At 46.6% G+C, this 17,840-nt stretch overlaps 1 long non-coding RNA gene across 1 annotated transcript; it reads left to right on the forward strand.

Moving 5' to 3' along the window:
• The first annotated feature begins 3,371 nt into the window (after window positions 1–3,371).
• On the forward strand, window positions 3,372–14,700 carry LOC144162520 (uncharacterized). The gene is made up of 3 exons (XR_013320687.1): window positions 3,372–3,902; window positions 6,977–7,079; window positions 13,954–14,700. It is a non-coding gene; the product is annotated as an uncharacterized LOC144162520 (long non-coding RNA).
• Window positions 14,701–17,840: the final 3,140 nt, after the last annotated feature.

Raw genomic sequence — 17,840 nt, forward strand, 5'->3', positions numbered from 1 at the left:
TCGTACACAACAGGCAAGTGGCTTCGGCTTGACATGGCTTGACCAGTGTTGCTTTTGCCTTGCGCAAACTTAATTTAACTAAAAAACTCTGTAACACAACCGGCTAAATATAGCCGCTCGTAATTTGTTATTTGCGGAGGTAACAGAGTATAAAAGTCGCGTAACAGAAAATGTTAGTTGAATTAAGTTTGCGCAAGGCAAAAGCAACACTGGTCAAGCCATGTCAAGCCGAAGCTACTTGCCTGTTGTGTACGAGTTTCAAAGCGCAAGTAGAGTGAACTAGAAGTTTTAGAGTGGCCCGACCGGCCGCCCGGAGAGGTGCTCGTTTCGCGCAGAAAATAGCGGCGGCGCTGTAGTCAACGACAACTGAAAGCGAAAGCGGCGGCTGGCCGCGCGCACGGGCGCGCACCCAGCCGGGCCAGGAAACGCTTTACGCGTGGAGCGCTGGAAATTTTTTCTGCGGGTCGTACAATTGCTGAAATGTACTGTAGGTACAGTGGACTGTGGGTAACGAAATGAAAAACAAATGCTGCAGCTCATTTTGCGTTAGTTTTGCCTTTCCCGCTCGACAACAAGAAAAATTACGGATTTTCCTTCAGTGCAGCATTCGTAACGGATTCCAAATAAAGTAATTGCAGCGACATTTTCGCTATTCCAATGTCCTATAAAAACGTATTTTGCGTTGAATTGACTAATATGAACCAGTTTATGATTGCTTTATGATTGTGTCCTTATTGGGCTGCTTGATGGACATGACACGAAAAAATATGAGGACTGGGATGATAGCTTCTCAGAAAAATTTCTTAGTTATTGTCTTGCAATTTACGCTCGAACTGCAGTTATGTGGGTTACTATCGTAAGTTGTTGCGTTTGTTTTTTATTGCGTGAGTTGTTATTATAGCAGCATTTAAGCAGTGGCCCGCTTGGGATAATTACGGGTCACCGTGGTGGCCGAACAGAAAATGACACGCGCAAGCGAGAGATCTTTTAAGTGCAATGCACTTCTTAAGCGACCCTGAACCTGCGTCCACCGGCGATGTCCGCGCACGTGGAGATGGGCGCGCGCAGCCTGGCCGCTGACATAGCACATACCCACGTGGGGGATTGGCCAGGAATCTCCTCGTCTTCCTTGGCAACGGGGGGAGATGGGCGCGCGCTGCCTGGCCGCTGACATGGCACATACCCGCGTGGGGGATTGGCCAAGAATCGGGCGTGAGAAGGGCTAATGCACCCGCTTAAAGGAGTAATGACACGAAATTTCAAAGCTGAGATCCGCTCTAGCAACAAGTACAACGACAACACAAATAGGTGTCTGTGAATAAATGCATCTTTCTTTCTTTGTAGTTGTGTGTGTGTGTGTGTGATCTCTCTTTCGCGAACATTACCGAACCACGCAAATTCAACTCGTGCATTCGCACTTTCACATTCTTCCCCTCGGGGAAATGCGGGGAATTTTTTTTAGAGTGGTTAGCTCAGTTAGCTCAGTTGTCCCAATGACCGTCTTTCATAGAACTATTCCCGCAACGTTCTATTAATGGCACCACCTTTCACCTGATTCGATCAAGAAAGGAGTTGAATCAGATTAACACAAATTCGCAAGTATGCTGAGAGTACAATTACACGCACATAAAATAAATGCAAAACATAGATCAGAAGATATATTGACCGCGACAAAAATGAAATATAACACGTCTACTATAGAGGTAAAGGTTCAAGAAGGCTAACATGGAGGTTCAAATAAACGGAACTGGAACAAATACACATTTTGTTTTCATTTTCAATAGCCCAGCAAATAAAATGTAACGCGGGAAATCATGCACAAAGTCTACACATGTAAAGGTTTAGGAATGACGGTAACATGGAAATTTAAATTGACATTTTTGGTCAACGCGTTTTCATAACTCGCCCTCGATCATTAGCGACGGCTAAGTTTAAGGTGTTGCTCCCACCTCCGCATGTAATCACGGAACTTGTTTAAACATTTTATGTAGAAATGAATCCGTGTCGAAATGTATACAGAACGAAACCAAATTTGCGGTCAAGGTCTCACGTGCTGGTCGCAACCAACGCCGTTAAGGTGTTTGTTGTGAATAAGGGCTGCAGCGCATCCATAACGCTGTCATGGTGGAACTCCTTGTCGCTGAAGCAACCGGTAAAAACGTCCTAGAGGTGGCTAATAAACTTAAAAAATGCGCGGAAGGATTCAGAAGTCCCCCCAAATTTGAAGAGGTAGTAAACACAGCGGCATCTTCCCCTGGCATGCAGGAAGCAGTAGTTGGTCCCGCAGACTTGGCACTTCGTTTTCAGTACACACTTTCTTACCAAGTGCCTGCGACAAAGTAGGATAATAAAAGAAGCCCACTAACGACAGTACACGCATCAACGGTAGGGGTATCCCAGAAGAAGGCTTTTGGTATTTTGCAGCATAGAATGTGCGCCCCGCCGCTTTTGCTTCATGCGCAGTCAAGAAGGGGAAGGGAAGAACATTCCTGGTGCCTGTCCGTCAAATTAATCCCTCGTTAACTCGAACTCTGCTATATCTCAAAATATCTTCTCGAAACTTTTTTCTCACCGTGTTTACCTCCCATAGGCGGCACGCATTCGCCCGCTTTATCTCAAAACGTTTTTTAGGAGGGCCACGGATGTCTCGAAATACTGGCAGAGAGGACACAAGGCAAAGTCCGCTGCAGGCAGCTGATAAGGTCCCCGTTCGAATGATTACTCCCACTACTCGCCGAACGCGGTTGTAAAGTGCAAGTTTACGCGGACTACGCGTCCCCGTTACCGGAATTAATGCTGTTTGGCGCATAAGATAGCTGTGGACGACGCAGCTGATCATGCGGACGAGGAGGAGCCTCCAGAAGTGCCTACAACGGCAGAAACAACATACATGCTGCGTCTGCTTTGTAGCAAGGTAGAATGTAGCGGTGGCGACCACCAATTCATGCGATGTGTTGAGAATTCTCGGGTGCGCTTTTCTGGGATGCAGATGCGAACGCGAATCAGCCGAGCGCAACACAGCTGTTTCTTTCTTCTGCAAAATTAAAAGTTTCTTTTTCTTGCGAATTATTTTGCCTTTATTACGAAATCTCCCCTGTGCAATTGTGCTTTTGTTAGCAGCCCTATATATGTAGCTGTTATTTCAGGGACCTGGCTACAAATTTTCTGCATTTGATTTAACTCGAAACTCCGCGCTTATCTGAAAATTTTCAGCTAATTTTACGACTTTGAGTTAACGAGAGATTACTGTATATCAACAATTAACGTTTTCAGAAAACGCATACAAAATGAGAAAGTATCGTTGGGGGGGGGAGGGAGGAGGGGATGTCTAAAATTTTGTGGCGGGTCGTACTAGTTTAAAGTTTGCTCAAGCGGAGTCATAACGTTTCTGCGTCTACTTTCTAAGCCAGCTGACCAAAGGCGCAGGATCGATTCCCGGCCACGGCGGCTGCTTTTGTGATGGAGGATAAAAGCGAAAAACGCCCGTGTCTTCGAGATTTCGGCGCACGTTAAAGATCCCCAGGTGGTCAAAATTAATTCGGAGCCCTCCAGTAGCGCTTGCCTCATCGCCTGTGTACCACCGGCGCGTTAAACCTCATAATCCAAAATAAATCAGCTTCGCAAGCGCAAAACACCGCAGCGAGCAACGCAAATATTGCCGCGCGCAGGCTGGGAGCTGGTGCCGGGGAGCGCCGGCTGTTCAGTTGTTGACGACAGCAGCGCCGCCGCTATACCGGTTTTATTTTCTGCGCGAAAGTCAACCCGGCGGAGCAATGGGAGAGGCCGCCGCTCGGGCCACTCTAAAACTTCTAGTACACTCTAGCGCAAGCCAGCATCGATTTCTTGTAGATAACGAAACCTGCTGCTTTCTCCTCGGCATCTTTTTGCGTCATAAACGAAAGGTAAGATATTTTTTAAGTGCTGTTGTCAAGAGGGACGGGTAATTATATACCTGTCCGTGTACTGCAAACGCCGTGCGCTCTCCGTATGTTGGATGCTAGGCACATTCTGAATGACAATGTAACTAAAGCACTCAAGGAATCATTTGTTATTTGCAAACATGGGCTAAATTTAAATACGTTGTTCTAGAGCCCCCAAATACACTTTCCTTGAGTCTGTCAGCGGCACGTTCACGTAGCCGCGTCGGCGACCGCGTTCGCATTGAAGACGGCGCTAGCTGCGACGTGATGTGCGCGGTGGCTACGCTTTTACATTCACTGAAGGTTACCAGAAAGGTTGTAGCGCTTTTTAGAGTGTAAGCTCTTTAAGGGCGTGCGTTATAAATTGGTGTTGAGGTAAACTGTAGTCACGGGGTGACGAAACGTGGAAGAAGCCGTACGATGCGTTCATTCCTGCTAGTATGCTACGACTGTGTTCTCTACTGTGCGGCTCATTCCTGCGAACGCGGCGAAGTAATCGCATTTTGCCGATATGTGCTTGAAGGGCGTAGTAATATCATACCTGCCAGGTTTCCCGAATTTTCCGGGAGACTCCCGAATTTTTATGGTTTTGTACAATTGTACGACCGAAACAAAAATCTCCCGAAAATGCACCTGTCTTTGGCCAAATCTTTTTCCCAGTGTGGCCACAATGTGAGGGGGGTATACCTGACAATACAACGCGACACCAATTGGCATCGTTATCAGTGAAGTGCTTAAAAAGCGTAGTCGGCCATGTGTAGATGGTGAACCTGTTCGACCCATTGTTAGTTTACTGTTTATAGAAACGCAGCGCCGCCGCCGCCGCTTTCATTTACATACAAGCACGGCCGTTCTGGACGGCGGTTCTGAAGATTGAGCAAGTCTCCAGTGGTGTAACTTGTTGTTAGCTTAGACGAAACAACAAAACAGTTCAGTTCCTGCTGTTTTGTATTGCACTTGCAGTACTATTTCCAGGACTTTCTGATAACGGCGGTGTCAGCCACGTCGAACATTGAGTGGTCTAGCTTCTTGGTAGTTTGTACGAAGAAACAGTTCATTTCCTGCTACGTGTTAAGCAAATAAAAACAATGTGTGTAAAGTTACCCATTCTGTTGTAGCTACTACCCCCCAGTAAGATCTCCCTAATGCCATCCCGGCAAACCTGGCAGGTATGTAATATATTTACCGTTCTTGCTGTAAACGCTTGTATACATACGAATCCGCTGATAGACGACGCCAAAGCGCGTCGGTGAGGACGCTTCCTTGACATTCAGCGAGGACATTCAGTGGCCATAGAACAACTTTGCGCGATGCAGCTTCGTATGCAGGGTTTTTAAATGCGGGATGGATGTTCGTTCTGCAGTACACAGTGACAGTAGTATTGAAATGTTCCCCACTGGCTCTGCCGAAGTGGGGTAGCTGGTGTTAGACCATATTAAAATATAGGAGGAATTAGCATGACTAATCAGGCTTTGGTTGCACGAAGTTACCTCCCTTCACAAGTTGCCTGCCACATCTTGTCTATGTATCATGTACAGTGAAATCTCGTTGATACGTTTTTCAGGGGAACCGGGAAATAAAAAGCATTATGTGAAAATCGTATTATCCAAAGAGTTTGTTAAAAAAAAGGAAAAAAATCTGCATTCTCCGTCAGCAACTCAATTTTATTGAGCAACAGTGGAGTAGCTGGTAAATTTGTGCTGCACTTTCTTTTCGAAGTGGGGGAGAAAATTCTCCGGAAATGTAAAAATAAAAAAAAAGCTGCTGGTATTTTTCACTTTGGCGGACGCTGTTCTGTATGACACTTCACGTTGTGCCTTGAATTGGTGAAGCCAGCCACCAGACGCTTTGGAGTCCTCAATGCCCAAGGAGAGCGCAGTGTTGTCAACTTTTTCGCGTAGTACTGACCTATCGGCGTTCATCCTGCCGCTCTAACTTCCTCCAACCATGTGAGCAGGATGTCTTCCATTTGGTCATGCTTCGCACCTTGTGCTTGTTTCGCATCGGGGCCGTAAACTTGCGGATTCTTTTGAAGTTCCTCTTGCTGACCGGCAATAGTGTTGAGCGTTGACACTGGCAAACCGAGCTTGTGTGCCAAATCCACGCATTTCCTCTTCGGGTTTTCTTCCAATTTCTGTACAATTTCCACTTTTTCTTTTTATACTGAGTGCTTCCGTTTCCTCGACATTGCCACAAACCTGGCAGCACACCCCGCACAGCAACAAGGCAGCCTAAGGAGAACAAGACTAGTCAAATAGAACAAGAACAAAAATGGCCTCATAAGCAACACCACCGAACACAGGAACAGCGCAGAAAGAGAACAAAGAACGGAGCGGGAAGCACAGAGCATGGCGAGAAGTTGGGGAGGGAAGTCGCCGCCTGCCAAGAGCATTGGAACCTTCTTCCTCGATTATGATCAAACTGAGAAACTCTTTGATTATGATATGTTTCACTAGATGGCACAGTGCCTCGCCTCGCATATCATCCTCATTGAACAGAGCGCCCACGCCCAGCAGCAGTGTTTTTGTCGCAGAACTGGCGCTGCCATGCAGGTCATGGGTTGTTGACATGGGGTTTGAGCTAGTATACCGAAGAATAAATGTAAGGTTTCTAAAAATGGTCAAGGTTCACTTTCGTGGTCGTGCTATTTTAGCAAAAATGTGATCGTATCAAATGCACGAAAATGCATTATTTCTAAGGGATTTTAGCTTGGAATGAAAAGAAAAACGTATTATGCAGAATCAATATTATCAATGACATCCCACTGTATGAGGCCTTCCTTCATAATAGTTAAGTTTGCATAATCCATCTAGAACCACTACGTCCCATCTTTTTCTCTGACCAACATGACTGGAGACACCCACAGACTGGAAGATGGTTCGACTGTATCCTTACTGAGCATTTTTTTTTTTACCTTTTGGATGACGAGTCGTTCAGCAAGTGATACGCAATAGGGCCACCTGTACACTAGTGAAGCATCGTTGGTGTTGATATGATGTGTGACTGCAGAAGTTTGGGTTGGTGGATGGTTGTCTAAGTCGAAGATGTCCTTGCAGGAATCCAGAAGACGAGGGAGATCGGCGGTATGATCCGGTGGGAGGTCTGAAGCAGCCACTGCCTTGATTGATGGTGCTTGATGGGACGCCTGCACTGCAGGAGGTAAATCTGCAGGGGTGCTAGCATTCATGGCAGAAAGGGCACAGCATTGCAAGCGAAATCCCCTTGGGAAGGACTTGAGGTGTGAAACTGAAGTTGAAAAACTGAAAGGGAAGGCAGGTTTGGTTCTCTACCGCAGTAATGATGATGTGCGGCAGAGTGATGTTTCACAGAAGCAGCGCGTCTGTAATAGGGAAGACCATATAATAACTTGCAAAAGAAAAGCGAACACTGACCAAGAATAAAAATATATTGACGTTTCGGAACCACATACGGGTCCCTTGTTCACTACGTATGACAAGCCGTCGTTGTCAATTATATAGGCAGCACATGACGTAGAGAGCATGCGTAGACGGGAGGCAAAGTCCAATCCGTCCGGTTCATTGTGGCTGGCGTTGACTGGATAAAAAGTGACTCTAGCAGACGCCGAGATGATGTGTTCTTTTCCTTAGCTAAAATTGCGGTGTTCTCCCAGTCAATCTTGTGGGAATGTTTGTGCGCGTGCTCCGCAATGGCATTCGTCATGTGATTATGATTTCTTACATCACGTTGGTGCTCATTCAGTCGTCGCGGAGCTTGCTGGTCGGTACATGGGCAATGCGCATGTCGTATTTTGAAAAGACGCGCGACAATGCTTCGCTTATTCCTAGGACGTAGGGGATGGCTGCGCGTACTCGTAATGTCCTGTTGTTGGCCATTCTTGGCTGTAGTATCTTATACTTGGTCAGGCAAATAAGTCGCTTAGGATAGCCATTGGCGCTTAGTTTGCGGCGAATCGTTCCTAATTCACGTTTCAGTGCACTGTCATCTGAGCAGATGCGTACGGCGCGCTTTATCAAGGACAACACAACGGATGTCTTGTGGCCGAGAGGGTGGCAAGATTCAAAACTGGGGTAACGACCCGTGTGTGTGGGCTTCCTGTACACTGAGAAGGAGAGAGCGCCCACATCGCGGCGAACAAGAACATCCAAAAAAGGGAAGCATGTTGTCTTGCTCGAACTCCACGGTGAACTGTATATGCACATTCTGGGCGTTGAGGCTGTCCAGAAGACATGGGACATCTTGATTTTTTTAAATACAAAAACAGTCGTCGACATAGCGGCAGAAAAACCTCGGTGCCGGTGTGAAGGTTGCCAATACCTTCCCCTCTAAAGCCTCCATAACTAGATTGGCCGTAGTAACTGATATGGACGCACCCATCGCCGTGCCATGGGTCTGCTGATAGGGGCTTCCCCCGTAAGAAAAATAGGTGTTGCTCAGACAAAACATAAGCAACTCACAGAGCTCGGGGATGTCAAAGGGAGTGCGATCGGGAAGACTAATGTCCGCGTTTAGTGCTTCTTCGCACATGGCTACTGCCAGATCCACTGGGACACTAGTGAAAAAAGACTTGACGTCGAACGAAACCATGACGTCGTCTTCAGTTAGAGTTACGTCCTTCAGCTTCGAAACAAAAGAGGACGAGTTTCCGACGTGCGTGGGCGTCTTACCGGCTAGAGGGCTCAACACTTGGTGAAGGTAGCCTGATAGTCGGTAGAGCGGTGACCTCGAGAAGTCGACGATAGGCCAAAGAGGAACGCCAGGCTTGTGGATTTTAGGCAGACCGTAGATTGCCGGGGCTGAACCGTTCGTGCACAGTAACCTGTAGTAGAGGCCCTTGTGGTGCGGAGGGACTAGCTTGAAAAGCCTGGTTAGCAGTTCTTGGAGCTTGGACTGTAACCTGCTAGTTGGGTCACGGGCTAGAGGAGCGTATGTCTGCTGGTCTTCGAGAAGGGCCAACATCTTCGTGTGGTAGTCACTGCTATCTAGCAAGACCGTGGCATTGCCTTTGTCAGCAGGAAGGATTGCGATACTGCTGTTATTCCGCAGGCTCCTGATGGCTTGCCTCTCCACTACCGATAAATGCAGTCTTGCACAATGTCTTCGCAAACCAGAGAGCACACCAATAGCACGAGTGCGCGCTTCTTGCCGTACTTCAGAGGTAAGCTGGCCGACCACGCGTTCGACCGCACAAATCACCTTTTTTGGCTCCGGGGGTGCTTCTGTGTTAAAATTCAAACCACGGGACAAAACCTTAGCCTCCTCTTCGTTCGGTGTGTACGGAGATAGGTTGATGACCTCTTGGGTGCATTGTGGCACGTCCGGCCGGAATGCTTGCAGTTTCCTCTCTTGCGACGTTCTATGACGGCCTTCTGCCATGCTAGCAGTGAAGTTTGTGTGCAGCTGCACATCTGGGAAGTCCTCAGGAATAAGATACTGAAGTTGCCGGCGTGGAAAGAAGGTTTGCTTCTCCAAAGCTCGTAGCTTCTGGCGGCACTCAAGGATACGTGCTTGTAGTAGCTTCCGCTCGGCTTGTCGAACAATCTGGTGAGAAATAACTGTGAGAAACGGGTGGGCTTTATCACAGGGGCATGTATGTTACAGCATTTGACAGCAAATGGACATAATCTGTGGAACGAGAACGGTGCTTTTGAGCATTTTTGGCAGAAGAAAATTTAAAAGAGAGAAGTCCCGCAGAACAGTCAATGAGAGCGGTTCGAAAAAGAAATTGACGTTGAGGATAATGTCATGGGGGCATTTTTCAAGGACGGTGAAGAGAACGACACTATCGTGGTCGGCAATCCATATTCAGGCGGTACGCATTCCGGCAATTGAAGGTGTGCTCTCATTGGCAACTCGAACAGATGTTTGCATGGGTGGCGTCAGAACTTTGCGGAGATGCCAGCGGAGGGTTAAGCTCATTACAGAGATTTGAGCATTTGTGTCAGTTTGAGCCTGGGCTGCAACACCATCAACAGTAACGTCTAGTAAATTGGGCTTAGACTCCTTGGTTAATAGAGGATCTGTCGTCCAGGTCACAGATGGAGTATTACCTCCTTGAGCTGCATTGATTAGTCTTGTGGTGAGGCGAAGGCTTAGCGTGGCAATGTCGAAAGCTGTAGCGGGCCACATGCCCACCGTGACAGCAGTGGAAGCATATTGGCTTGTTTTCAGGAGTACTCCACTCTTCGGAATTTTGTGTCTGAAAATGGCGTGGGGCATATTGGTGGGGACCAGTTAAGACACGAGGAACAGTGAAAGCGTTTTTCGGGTGAGCTACAGAGCAAATGCGTGGAATGGTGTGGCTTGCGAGCTCTTGCTGTATATCGCATGGATTAGGGAGATGGAAGGTGACGTTCATTCACGGGTCGGGGCTAGTAGGCCAGCCATAGCCGTAGCCTCCAGCTCACGGCGTACTATTTTCATTAAGTCGTCGAACAAAGAAGGGCAAATTCCAGTGGAGTGGTATACTCGTAATAGGATGTGGGAGCCGTGTTAGGCAGTCGAGTGAACTGTGGGGCAATGCAGTGAGCTTTCGCTTGTTTCTTTCTTACTTTATTTGGTACCCACAGCGCCTGTTGGCATTACAGTGGGGGGAATAACAAAAAGAAATGCATCAACTAGTTACGTTGATAACCAAAGAAACATTTTCCAGAGGCTGCGAAGCCCTTTTCAAGATGTTTAAACCGTCTGCACTCTGTAATGATGCCGTCTGTGCTGGTGCAGTCCTTATAAACAAGCAGGTTGAAAGTGCCATCAGCAATTCCTTTCTGCACATGGCCTACTTTGCCAGTTTCTGACGTGTCGGCATCTATCTTGTGACACAGAGCAACACCATCCTGAATATAGGCGATGGATGACTCCATTGAGGTTTTGGCATGGGAAGAAAGTTCCTTCGCGGCTAGTTGGTGGCCAACAAGCTTTCCGAACAGCTCACGTAATATCAATTTGCAGGTTTCCCAGCTTGTCAGGTCTGCTTCGTGTGTCTCAAAGCAACAATAGTCTGGCTGGGCCCTTGAGGTAAAATATTACGTTGGCCAGCCCCAAGGTTGCATCCCATCTGTTATGAGCGCTCACACTCTCGTAGGTGCTTGTCAAGTCATCAACGTCAGTGCCGCAGAAGGTGCTGCGGTCGCAGGGATGGGAGATGACCATAAGTGGCATAGTCGGCCAGAGGGCTCCATCGAGTCCCAAATTTCTGTGCCGACCTGGCGTCCACTGCGCAGCTCCGTGTCTGAGGTAGCAGATGTTGCAGTGCAAGAGGACCAGGATAGGGCACGCTGCGCAAGCCCCTTCATCTTCACAGCGCGCAAATGAGGTTACTGCGCGCGCAGTAATCCAGGCTGGTGCTCTGCTTTCAGCATTGACGCTGGAAACCTTTTCTACTCCCTTCCGCATGAACAAGTTTTGGTCTCTGTGAAAGAGTGTATCACTGTCTACAACGGCGAGGTTAAGTTTATGCAAAGTTGCGGGATTTCCGTGGAATCCTTTTTGGAGCTTCTGCGTTTTTACTTAGCATCAACTATTGTAGGATGGTGTGACGGTGTCTTTGTGCAGAGATCTGGAATCTGTAGACGTTCTAAAGTTCCTCACCTTGTTAGTGACATTTTCTTGGCTCATGTTGACCGTGTATTGTAACGTGACCTGGAGGGTTTGGCAATTAAAATTTTCATGTATGTTGACGATTACCTAGTACTTTGTGGAAACTATGACCCTACAAGAAAAATGGTAGACATTTTAAAAGCATTCAAACGTCACGCATTTAGGCTGACCTTTATCTTCAAGGCGCTAAACAAAAGAACGATCCAGTTTTTTAAACCTGTTGTTAAAATTCGAGCAGAATCATGTATGTTGGCTCTATAGACCGCGATCGAACAAGCCTTTACTGAACTCTTCATCAGCACGTTCTAGGATTGCAAAATATGGGATTGTTGTCAACTGCCTCAGTCAGCCATCTTGTTTTGTTTTCAGTCTTGTTTTCACCTAATTGAGTCTAGCTTTGGTGAACAGTTAGTTGGACCCAAAAATGCTGGCTACGGTGACGGAGTCATTGGGTCGGCCTGTCTTCAGTTGTTGGATTTGGTGAAGAAAACTTGTCTCCTGCTTGTGATGTTGTGAAGGAAAAGATAGTTGTAATCTCGTACCTGCACGAGGTATCTCACCGCTTGAAAGAAGTGGGGAGCAGATGTAACATCAATGTGGTGTTTTCAGCCAAAATTAAGTTAAAGTGCATCTGTCCCGCCATCGAAAAGAATATTAGTAATAAGGGCCGAGCAAACAGCTGTGGTGTGAAACATGAGAAACAGTTTGTTCCTTGTAGATTAAATGTGGTTTATTGCATTCCTTTCAATTGTGGTCGCTTTGATGTTGGCCAGTTCACTGAGTGCCTTCTGGCCCTCTTCCCACCCATTGCAAAGATTGTGGTTGCACGCTTTTACTTCATGATACAACGGTACTGTTCTCGCACGATGAACAAAAGGTGAGGGAAGTATAGTGGAAGCACATAAAATTCGAAAAATGTCTGGCTCATGTGTTAGCGCTCGTCTTTAGCACTTTTAGATGCAGAATTGGCGTATCTTGAAGAGAGCAGTACTTGAGAGCGTTTGTCTCTCAACGAACAAAAATTCAGTTTTGGTTCGTTGGTTGTCCACTGTTATCCTCCTTTTTGTCCCGTTATTTGTGCGCTGCGAAGATGAATCTGCACCAACTAGCCCGGTTTTCTAGGCTACTTCAGTCCGCAACCACTATCAATGATGTTACGTGGCGCAGAGAAATTACAGGTTGTTTACAAACAAGTCGACAGCATTGGCTCAATGGTAAAGCGGTGCCAGAGTCGCGAACTGATCAACTTTGGTAACGTCATTTTTCGCTCGCGAGTCATTTAATTTGCATTCGTTCTCGTCGTCCAATGAGGATTACTGCACGACAACACCTAGACGGCACGTTCAAAGCATCGAACAGATGGGTATTTCAGATACTTGGCTCCTAACATGGTAATATTAACAGCAAGTACAAGGCGTGCAAGGCAGCAGCCCGACTTCTTCTGGCCATCGTTGTCGGTCTAAAGGAGCAACTAAGTATACTTGTGCATGAAGGATATGCTATCCAGGCATTGACGATTTACAAAGTGACACTGTGTTTATTCAAAGAGGTCGTTCTTTAGCGCGTGTTGTTATAAGGTCTTTCCCACTTCTCTTGTTTTTAATAAAGTGCTGTTTTGCCGCTTTGCGCTGAAATCCGTTTTCAACTCTTGAGGATTTGTGCCTAGTCAAGTAATGGCTCCAACTTGTGCCTGAGCAGCAGCCGCAGTTCCTAAAGCATTGTGCAGCTGAGCCCAAGGACTTTTTCTTTTCCTTTTTTTTAGTGAAGGCAAAAAGAAAAAAATCGAAAACGCCCGTGTGTGGAGATTTCAGTGCGTGTCAAGATACCCAAATGTCAGGATTAACGTGGATTGAACCTAGCACTGTGTCACGCTTCATAGCCCAAGAGTGGCCTCGGCAACTACAACCCCCGAAATAGAATCTTTTTCAACTTTGTTTTTGCAGCAGTGGTGCGATGAGCTGGGCTCAGCCTAGTGCCCCCTCATATAATTCCTGACTGATAAACCGACCCAGTTGTCCTGTATGGCCATTGTGTGACAGCTGTTCTGTCAGATACACTGTAAGCACCTGCTTAGCTATTGGGAAAGGCAGTGCAGTTTGTTAACGAGATCAGAGATCAAAGCAGACTAGCTCAGAACTTTAATCCTACTAGTGTAAGCCATTATTTGGCCCTGTACAAATTCTCAAAAAAGTCGAAAATACCATTTGGTGTGAAGGGACTAAAGCAGGTTTTAGACACAAGACTGCATCAGCAAAGGATCTCTGGTGTCACGTAGAAAAAAAATTCAGAATCAGCAGTTAGAATAGTTCAAAAGCTGGCTAAACTAACTTTTGTGTACATATTAATGTAGCCCTATATGGGACAAAATACACCATCAATTGTGAATTTAGATTCACCTGACGTTTGTGGTGTGGTTGTAAAAGGAAGCGTTTATTTGTTTCTTTTGGTGTTGCAGGTGCTGACTGAGAAATTGTGGAAAGTTTTGAGCCAAGATGTTCCTGGCCTAAACCGTGATGGGCACGTAAAATATTGTATGTATATTTGAGGTTATAAAGCATTTAATAAAGAATTTTCGAGCTTTGGGACTTGGTTTCTGCTGTTTCATATGCCCATACATTGCAACATGTAATCTATATTCAAATCTGTAGTTTTATTAAAAAATTGTTTTCAGCAGACAGATTTACTATTCACTACGTCACTTTTTCATGATCAGTTCATTAGCATGTGTTGCGGGGTTTTTTTTTTTTAGCAATTGATGCAGAACTAGCACACATACTAGGTAAATAATTATAAGGCTTAGTGTTATGTTTCAGTTTTTCAGTCAATTTGAGAACCTGTATTTGCTGTAAACTTAAGTGCTTTTGTGATCACATGCCTTGAAGCATGCTCCAGCGTAAGAATACTGGATACCAAAGCCCCTTGTAGCTTGTTTTGGTCAGTGTGTGTGGACAAACGTAAGTCATCAGTGGAGGCTTCATAGTCCAACTCGTAAATAAATGTGGGTGCTAGCACCATTGGGGCTTGCAAGCAAAAAAGAAAAAGACCCGTGAACACACGATCGCGAAGAGGAGCCGGTGCAAATAGGTAGTCCTGCGTGTCTAAATCTAAGAGGCGAAGATCAGAGCAGGAGTATTTCACAGTTTTAATTGTGCCTGGGCAAAACTTTAGTGCCAACTGCCGTTTCGTCTGGGCGGAGCGCTAGATATACGATAAAGAAAAAAACAAAACAAGCAACCCGGTTGTTTGTGCGACCGCATAAAAAGCAGCAGGGCACAAAGTGCCAACCATCGTGACAAGGTTGAAAGCAATCGTCAGAAAATCTGAGTACAACATGTTCAAGGTGGGCGACAAGTGATTATACTTATCGCGTATTCCTAGCGTGACTTCGGCCCAACTTTATGGGGCATTAGGCTAAATTTCTATTTGTCACACTCCAGGAATTCATTCATAATAAAGGTTGACGACTTTCACAGCGGCGGCCGATCACAGGGTGAACTGTGGATGCACGCTTGCGTAGCAACCGTTCACGCGACGATTTGCGAACGCTACACTGCGATTGCAAAACAGCACGGATGTCAAAGTATTTAGGTAATATCACCTAGAACACTGTTGCAGCGTAAAACTTAATCAAACGACCCGGTTGAAGCACTTCGAAATGCACAGCGGCGGGCACCACAAGGGTAAGGTACAAGGGGACGCGAAATCCAACACAGGCACAGTTGAAGCACTTTTAACTTCGTTAAAATATCCAGATCTAGGAGTGTGGTTGAATCACAGCGCAGCCGTCCCAGAAGGCGAAATCCAACGCGCGATTGAAACACTTGCCGGTTCGCGCAAGTGAAAAGGGCGCACGCTTCGGTATTCACTGCCGGCCGGCCGCCGGGCCAAGAGCGGGGAGTGTGCACACCGGCAGAACAGCCCCGCAACCCTTCGCCTTTCCCTTTCGCACTCCTCCTTTTCTCCCTTTCGTGGGTGATGCATCGCCGAAACCGGAATACGCCACGCCGACACTGGCCGGCCGTGCTCCGACTGCGTGCAGCGCCGCCGCTGCATGCATCACGGAGGAGCCCCCTTCGCAGCCGCCGGACGGCAGACAGGGGGTCTATTCGATTCAGCCTGCACCTCTTGAACCAGTTCACAGCGGTGCAAAGCGGGTTCCGCCATCGGCGGAACAAGCCCTGCACTTTTGTCGTCTGCTTCTGCACCTCCTCGGCAGGGAGTGCAGGCAAAGCCATGAACCCGTCCTGCACCCGTCGGCACCACCGGTGAATCGAACGGCGCGGTTCAGGTGCCGCGAGCTGCACCGCTGAAACGAACGGCGAAGTGCGGCACCGCCTGAACTGGTTCACGCGGTGCAGGTGAAACGAATAGACCCTTATAGGTGTACAGCGCATTTTCACACTAATATATATATTAGTATAAAGCGACAGTAAGCCAGAAAGCTTTGTAGTGGAGCGAAGGCCGTTTAACTTCCAGGTGGCTATTCTACGTTTGCAAAAGCAGAAAACAGCGGTGGCAGCGGTGCTTTAAAGGCCGACTGCACTAAAATTTTCGACAACGTCAAGATATTTTCTAACCGTACGCATAAAAAAAAAGAGGGGTAAATTTAAAGCACTGAGTTCGAAACACGAACGCGCGCTACGCAAATGGCTTGTAAGAATTGGTGTCTTCGAAACAGAAACTGAAAAAAGCCGCCATTACTGGGCCGCCATCACATGTTTAATATATGTGAAAAGCTCTGCCAACCTCAAGCCATCAACTTTCACTTTGCCGCACATTCCGAATCGAATTGTAAATATGGACTGAAGCCACGTGTGAGCCTACAAAGCTAGACGACGCGGTAATATTAAAACGACAAAAAGTTGCAGTAATGAAAGTCGAGCTATAGTTGGTACGGTGGCAATATTCTTCAAACAGCGCTACGACGACGGGGACAAAGAAGGGACAAACACATGTGCTGTTTTGGTCCTTCTTTCTTTGTTACCGTCGTCTTAGCGCTCTTTGAAGAACACAAAAAGTTACCCTTGTACCACTGTTTACTGATTTATATTTTCAACACTGAGGATACGTTCATTGTATAACTGCTTTTGATACAAGTATACATTCGCCTTTCGTAAAAACTAAATCATTCATTCTGCACAAGTAAAGGCTTAATTGCGCGATTTGACATAACTAAAGTCATTGCCGTTTATAGGAAACAGGCTGTTTTGTTAGCATTATTACAGTTCACAAAGGCGATGGCTGGTCTCCGGGCAGATATTTGTTACTACGACCAAGACTGTGTTTTGTCCATTAAATGAGAGTTCAAATGTTTGTACCCACACGTAGAACAATTTTAGATCGGTTGTTAAAGTTTTGGAATGGTGCAGGCCTTGCCAGCCGAACAAAATAAAACAAATATTGAGCGCTAGAACGAAGAAGTAAAAAAAATCAGGTTTATTCCGTTTTCAATATGAACGGCACCGGAAGTTGCCGCTGTGCTTTATCACCGTAGCCGGATGTTTCTCCGCGCAGCGCAAGTAGGGCGTTACTGGGAATATTTTGAACATGGCGTTAGCCGTTCCCGTGATTTTTTGGACTTAATATGCTTATAAACGACTCCAGTGACGACAAACAAACTGCGTGAGACAAGGCAGACGATATCACGCATTCATAGTAAACCCCTTTCAAAACGCGCGCGTACTGACGTCACGGGTCCGGCGCTTTGGCGGAGTGATACACTACATGAGGTGGTGCCGTTCTTGAGTTTTAACAGAGTATAGCTGTTTTATTTTACTTTTTCACAGTTTTGTTTCTTTGCCAGCAGAGTCGTTAGTGCGCTTGCAGGCCCGATCAGATTATTCAGCTTAATTCGGCGAAATGTTTCTGTTTGGCGCAATTGTAAACGGTGTTAGAATATTCATATTTTTTGCATGTTTTCACGGAGGGTGTTACATCGTTCCGTTGCAGTTCGGCAACGGTGCACTGCGCAGGGCAACTGATAGACGGCACCTGCTTTTAAAGCGACGGCTTTGTTAGTGGGAGCGACGGCATCCTGTAAAAAAAAAAAAAAAAAAAAAACTAATGCATTTTTCCGTAGCCCGTTTGGTCGACCGAAAAGCTCCGATAAGATATCTGGACACACCGCGTGCGTGAAACTGGGCGTCCATCGCGTAAAAACGGTTACTGGACAATCGACAGAAAAAAAAGTTCTAGATAAGACAATACACGTAGTAGTAGGTGGTTCGATGGAAAAGGAAAAGAAATGGACTGGGGATATTATTGAGCCCAGCTGGGGGCTCACCGGCATACAACCCAGTTCTGATTCTGATTGTAGGGTTTAACGCGCCGACGCAACGCAGG

The sequence above is a fragment of the Haemaphysalis longicornis genome, unplaced genomic scaffold (assembly GCF_048455015.1).
Source record: "Haemaphysalis longicornis isolate Haplotype H1 unplaced genomic scaffold, Haemaphysalis longicornis Haplotype H1 scaffold_12, whole genome shotgun sequence".
NCBI classification, from domain to species: domain Eukaryota; kingdom Metazoa; phylum Arthropoda; class Arachnida; order Ixodida; family Ixodidae; genus Haemaphysalis; species Haemaphysalis longicornis.